We start from the raw sequence: 7,500 nt of genomic DNA on the forward strand, positions 1-7,500 counted from the left end.
TCTTGAAACTGCTGCAGTTTGGTTTCAAAAAAAAAAAAAAAAAAGGAAGAACATCTTCAACATCAATATTCATAATTAACGAGCAAACATCAAGACTGAGGAGCCTTAAACCATGTACTCTCATATTTTTTATCTTTGAAATAAAATCACATGAGTTGGAGATATTGGAGTTTGAGAATTTCCCAACATATGGCGATAATAAGTCCACCAGACATTTAGCAAATTTGCTGGTGCAGGAGCCGCGGTTGGAAAGGATGAGCCTAAGGGAAATGTCTGGTTTGTGAACTTAAGGGAGGCCATAAAAATAAGGAAGCTTAGGGTTAGTGACTTTTAAATCATTAATACATTTATCAACTGTGATATTACGAACTTGTCCATTGAGCTCAGCGGCTGCGTTCTTGAGGGGATTTTTTGGTAAGTTTCTCATATGTGGCCGAATCATTGAGCAACTCAAGGGCTTTCTTAACATAAACAGACTGATCAATGATGACAATGTTAGCACCTTTATCCGCTTTTGTGATAATGATGTTGTCAAGCTCCTTTAAAGCAGACAAGGCCTCCCTGTGTTTTTTTGGTAAGCCATTTTCATTTCTAAAACATTCAGAAATGCCCCAACATTAATATTTCTAAAGGGCGGTGGACTCCTGACATTATTTCACGCGTGGCAGTGAGTAGGCTAGTACGAAGCTTACAACCTCCACCCCCTCACTTCACAGTCACCCTCCTCCACCTCCTCCCCATTTTACCCCGCGTCTGAATAATGCCATTAGTCCACGTTCCCTCTCTTTTCTGTGTTACTGTAGCTTATAAGTCCCCTTTGTCCTCTGTCTGATGTACTTTCCTGAAGAGGGCTACAGTTAATAGCCGAAATATAGAATCTTCTTTCATTCGAAGTTTATTTTATCGGACTGTGAGTTTCCTGTGTGTGTGTGTGTGTGTGTGTGTGTGTGTGTGTGTGTGTGTGTGTGTGTGTGTGTGTGTGTGTGTGTGTGTGTGTGTGTGTGTGTGTGTGTGTGTGTGTGTGTGTGTGTGTGTGTGTGTGTGTGTGTGTGTGTGTGTGTGTGTGTGTGTGTGTGTGTGTGTGTGTGTGTGTGTGTGTGATTCACCATGGTCTTTGAATTATGTGTTGGACTCGTGATCGACAGCTGTTTCCCTCCCGGAAGAGAGCTCAGAGCTCGTATATGACCGATCTATGTGTAATGCTGTGACCTTACACGCACACACACACCCAACTCCCCACCCACGAGAGTCGGGGTAACAACCCCCAGCGCAGCGATACTGAAATTATTTCAGCCTTGGGCGGGATTCGAACCCAAACCTCCGTTGTGGCAGTCAGGAGCTCTACCAACTGCGCCACGAGTTTTGTGTGTGTGTGTGTGTGTGTGTGTGTGTGTGTGTGTGTGTGTGTGTGTGTGTGTGTGTGTGTGTGTGTGTGTGTGTGTGTGTGTGTGTGTGTGTGTGTGTGTGTGTGTGTGTGTGTGTGTGTGTGTGTGTGTATTTAGTTGTATTTTACGGGAAGGGGAGCTATGCTTGTGGTGTCCCGTCTCCATATCTTGTTTTATCTAGACTGTTTTTAAATTCGTGTATCGTTTTTGCACACACCACATTTTCATCTAACTTGTTCCAAACGTCTATTACCCTGTGAGGAAAGCTATTCTTTTTCAGGTCTCTTCTTTAACTGTCTTTCTTGATTTTCTTTCAGTGTTCTCTTGTATCTCTACTATCCCATCTTATTAGGTCCTCTCTATCAATAGTTTCTATGCCTTTCATGATTCTGTAAATAGTTATCAAGTCTCCCCTCTCTCTTCTTTGCTCTAATGTCTGTAGCTCAAATTTTGCTAGTCTCTTCTCATATGATAGTTCTGAGAGTGTTGGTGCCAATTTCGTAATTGCTGTTTGTGTTCTTTTAAGTTTTGTTATACATTTTTTTGTACTTGGTGACCACGTCGTCACTGCATACTCCAATCTTGGTATCAAAGTGACTAATATTTTCTTCACCATTTCTTCGTCCAGGTATGTAAATACTACTTTGATTGTTCTTATTAAATCATAAGTTTCTCAAAAAATTTGTTTTTACATGTTTCTCAGGGAACATATTATTCATAGTAATGACTCCCAGGTCCCTCTCATTTTCTACTTTTTTTAATTTCTTCCTCTCCCAAGTTATATTATCCAACTATTCTTTATTTTCCTCTTCCAAATTCCATTATACTACACTTCTTAATATTGAATTCCATATCTCCATTCCCATACTTTATTGAGATCAGCTCTACAGCGACTCACAATCTTCTACAGTGTTCACTAATTTTTTCTTTCAATTTTGCATCGTCCGCAAAGCTCATATAACTTTCAATTCCTTTATCCATATCATTAATATATAGAGCAAACATCATTGGGGCCAGAACTGTTCCTTGTAGAACTCCACTAATCACTTCATGCTAATTAGAATGTTTGTCTCTTATCACTACTCTCATTTTTCTTTCATGCAAGAAGTCTTCCATCCACTTCAGCAGTTTGCCCTGTATTCCTCCTGCAGCTTCTAATATTTTTAGCAATTTCTTATGTGGCACCTTATTAAAAGCTTTTTTCAGGTCTAGATATGCACAATCAGCCCATCCATCTCTTTCTTGTATTACATCTATTAGCCTTGAATAGAAACACATTAAGTTTGTGACGCATGATCGTCCTTGTCTAAATCCAAACTGCCTTGAATTTAGTACGTTTTTTTTTTTCAATGCCTTACCCATCTAATTTTGACCATTCTTTCACAAATTTTAGCTACCGTATTTGTAAGAGAGACCGGTCTATAGTTAGTAGGGTCTTGTTTCCCCTTTTATATATTGGTACTATATTTGCTCTTTTCCAATATTCTGGGACTTTTCCTTCTTTCAATGAACTGCTTATTTTGTCTGTTAGTTCGTTCCTGCATTCTCTCAAAATCCAGTTTGCCATTTCATCTGGTCCATGCAATTTTATGACAACGAGATTACTCAAGTGATTCATTATTTCTTTCCTTGTTACTTCTATCTCTTTCATAGGGGGGACTTTCTCCTCCCACTCGACATCTCTAAGTTGTATGTTCTCCCTCGTAAACACCGATTTAAAATGCTTGTTCATAATTTCTGCCATTTCTATTTCCTCTGTGTATTCAACTCCTCCTTGTCGCAGTTTCACTAATTCTTGTTTGTTTTTCAGTTTGTTGTTTACAAATCTATAAAATAGTTTTGGTTGATCTTTACATTTTTCTATGACATCTTTTTCGTATTTTCTCTTTTCTTCTCTGCACACTTGTACATATTGATTTCTATAACTAGTATATATGTTCTATTTTTCAGTTGTTGTTTTTTTGTCTTTCTTCCATTTTATCCAAGCTTTATCCCTTTTGTCTTTTAACTCCCTACATCTTTTGTTGTACCAACACTTTACATATCCTTTTTCTTGTTTTTGTCTTGGAACATACTTTTCCACTCCTTTATAATTTTTTGTCAAAGTATTTAATTTCTCTTCTACTGTTGTTTCCTCCTTGTGTATCCTTTCCCAGTCTGCTTTTTGAAAGAATTTTCTTATTTTATCAAAATTTGTTTTTCCATACATCAATCTTCCCTTTCTATATTGCTCGTTTTTTCCATGTATTTTTCCTCATTCAGTTCCAGTTGAACCAATATGTGGTCACTTTTACTTGTTTGTGTCTTATATTCAATCTTGTCCACTATTTCAGGTTCTGATGTGATTATTAGGTCCAGTCTCGATGGTTCTTCTTCATTTCTATACCTATTATTCTCTTGTACCCATTGCGTCATTGTATGTTCTATAATTAATTATCAAGTAGTACATTTCCCCACAGGTCGTCTCCACCCTTCACTGTCATCTCTTCCCAGCAGATTTCTCTACAATTAAAGTCACCCATTATAACTATTCTTCCTCCATCTTCCATTATCTTATTTAGTGTTATCCATGTGTCTTCTAACATATTTTTGTGTTCTCTCTCTTCCCACTAAGTCGTTTTAGGAGGAACATAATTTACCACAAACTTCCTGCTATTCCCATCCTTGTCCTCCACTTCCATCATAATCATCTCCCCTCTATTCTTTCCATATGTGACACTCCTCACATTTATATCCTTCTTAATCAGGAACATAACCCCACCCCCTTGTTTTACTTCTCTGTTTCTAATCCAATAATTATATGCACCATGTCCTATACTGTTGGGTGGTAGTGGACCTATTAATTTTGTTTCTACAATTCCCATTATGTCCGGTTCTTTTTCCTTCAGGTGATCATTCATTTCATTCAAGCCTGTTATTAAGCCATCTATATTTGTTTAATACACTTTAAGTTTTCTATTACCTCCATCCTGTTTTCTGTTTCCCTTCCGTTTTTCTCTGCTATAAACCATTTATTCATCTCTCTTTTTATCCATACCTGTTTATATAGATAACTTTTTGCTAGTTTCCCTGTTTTTGCTAAGATATTCTCTGCTGTCGTTTGTGACCTGAATTTAACCTTAATTGGTCTGGTCTAATCTATATTGTATATCTCTAGTCTATATATTTCTTCAATTTCTTTCCCTGTTTCATGTTCATTTTCTTGAACTACTTCTAATATCTTATTTACTTTTTCCTTCTCCTCCTTTACTCTTGTAGTCCTATTTGGATTATGCTTCTCTTCCATTCCTAATATATTTATAAAAAAATTTAATCCGCTAAGTCTCTTACCATAAGCTCCTTCTCTCGCATCACTTTAATAAATGTGTCCTTAGTTTGTTCTTTCATCTGTTGTTTTACTATATCTCTAAATTCAATTTTGTTGTTCTCTTGGACTTTCCTCCATCTCTGTACCTCTTTTGTTATGGACTCTTTATTCTCTTTATTCTTCTTCTTTAATTCCTCATTCTCATCCTTTACTTCTTTTAACTACCTTTTTAATTCTTCTATTTCTTTATTTAAGTTTTGGTTCTCCTTCTTTAGTTTGTCCAATTTATCAACTCTTTGCGCAGTCCGTGTAAGTTGACTGAACCAAACCTCCCACTGTTCGTTTATTTTCGCTAGTTTTTCCTCTAGACTTGCTAATAGGGGGAGGTTGTCATCTCCTCCCTCATTAACTCCATGGAAATAATTATCTTCACCTTCCATTGCGCTGCTCTTATCTATATTTCTAATTTTTACATTTTTACTAATCTCTTCAACTTCACCTCTGTCGTCTGCGCATCTCTTGTTGACATTCCTTCTGACTTCCGATGCCCGTTTGTCCCCTTACTCATTTCCTTCCATTTTCCTCAGTAATCCCTCCCCTTCTCCCCTTTCTTCACCTTCTCACTACACCACAAGCTTTCCCCTATCCCACTAATACAACACAGGTACTCTCTCGTCGATGAGATCCACGAAAACTGTAGTTTTTCTGGAGTCCAATCTTTGTGTTGTTGTAAACTGTGGCAAAAGACAGAAGGGACAAAGTTTGGAAAAGGTGGAGAAAAGATAAAAAACCTAGTTAATGGCAATTTTATATAAACTATAGAAATGAGTATGTTAATGTGAGAAGAGAGGAGAAAATGAACCATGAAAAGGATATTATAGATAAATGGAAAGATCAACCCAAACTATTCTATCGATATGTGAATGGTAAACTTACAAACGGGAAATGATGAAACTACGCCAAGGAAATATAGAATACACAGAAGAATTAGAAATGGCCGAAGTCATGAACAATCACTTTAAATCTGTCTTCACTACAGAGAAAATACAAAATTGGGACGAAGATGATAACAAGCAATCTCCCCACATGAGTGATTTTACAACAACACAAAAAGAAATATCAGAACACCTATCAAAACTTGACGTCAGAAAATCACATGGCCCGGATGGTATTGCAAATTGGATTCTAAAGGAATGCAAAGAAGAACTAACAGACAAAATACACAACATAATAAATAGCTCACTCAAAGAAGGAAAGGTACATAAAGACTGGAAAAATGCTAGCATTGTACCAATATATAAAGGAGGAAACAAGGAAGAACCCACCATCTATAGGCCAGTATCACTAACAAGCACTATGGCCAAAATTTGTAAGAAAACCATCAAGAATAGATGGGTAAAACATCTGGAAGACAACAACATCATAAGCCCAAGACAATTTGGGTTCAGACAAGGAAGATCATGCACCACGAACTTAAAATGATTCCACTCAAGACATAGTGCAAGAAAGAAATGTGAGTTTCCTGTGTGTGTGTGTGTGTGTGTGTGTGTGTGTGTGTGTGTGTGTGTGTGTGTGTGTGTGTGTGTGTGTGTGTGTGTGTGTGTGTGTGTGTGTGTGTGTGTGTGTGTGTGTGTGTGTGTGTGTGATTCACCATGGTCTTTGAATTATGTGTTGGACTCGTGATCGACAGCTGTTTTCTAGACTTACAAAAAGCTTTTGATAAAGTACCACACAGAAAATTACTAAAAAAAACTGGAACACATAGAAGGAATACAAGGGAACCTACTAAAATGGATGGAGGACTTCCTGACTGGTAGAAAGATAAGAGTAGTGCTCAGAGAAAAATATTCAGATTGGAAAGAGGTGATCAGTGGAGTACCGCAAGGATCTGTATTGGCACCAATAATGTTTGCTATTTATGTGAATGACATGGACGAGAATGTGAAATGTTACATGAGCTTCTTTGTAGACGAGGCCAAACTGTTAAGGAAAATAGAAACTGATAAGGACTGTGAAGCACTGCAGGAAGACCTGAATAAGGTATGGAACTGGAGTCAGAAATGGGAAGTGGACTTTAATACTAAGAAATGTAGCATAATGGAGTTTGGAAAAAGCAAAAACAGAATATCAGGAAAATATACAATTGGAACCAAGGAGGTAAAGAGGGCAGGATCCGAAAAAGATTTGGGGGTAATTATCACAAACTACTTGTCCTATGATAAACAGATTAACAAAATTGTCGGGGAGGCTTACAAATTGCTAAGATCAATAAAAGTGGCATTTGCATACTTGGACGAAGACATGATAAAAAAAATATTGGTTATATTGATAAGGCCTAGACTAGAGTATGCGGTGACATTGTGGTCACCCAGTACCAAAAGGAATATAAAGAAAATAGAAAGAATCCAGAGAGCAGCAACAAAAATGGCACCTGCACTTGCAAACCTATCATATGAGGAGATATTGGCTAAACTGGAGTTACCGACGTTGGAGCAAAGAAGAGAGGGAGGTGACCTACTGACCATATACAGAATCATGAAAGGCACAGAGATACTCGATAGAGAGGACTTATTAAACTGGGACAAGAGAAACACAAGAGGACATGGAAAGAAAATAAAAAACATAGCTACAGAAGAGAACTGAAGAAAAACAGTTTTCTACATAGAGTAGTGGACACTTGGAACAAACTGGATAATGAGATAGTATGCGCAAAAACCATTCATGAGTCTAAAAGCAAACTAGACACTGCGAGATACAACTAGGTAAATGCACACACACAGCTTCACCTTGTCATTAGCATGAGTGATC

The sequence above is a fragment of the Oratosquilla oratoria genome, unplaced genomic scaffold (genome assembly GCF_046742065.1).
Source record: "Oratosquilla oratoria isolate Oo_2021 unplaced genomic scaffold, ASM4674206v1 SCAFFOLD107, whole genome shotgun sequence".
Classification (NCBI taxonomy): Eukaryota; Metazoa; Arthropoda; class Malacostraca; order Stomatopoda; family Squillidae; genus Oratosquilla; species Oratosquilla oratoria.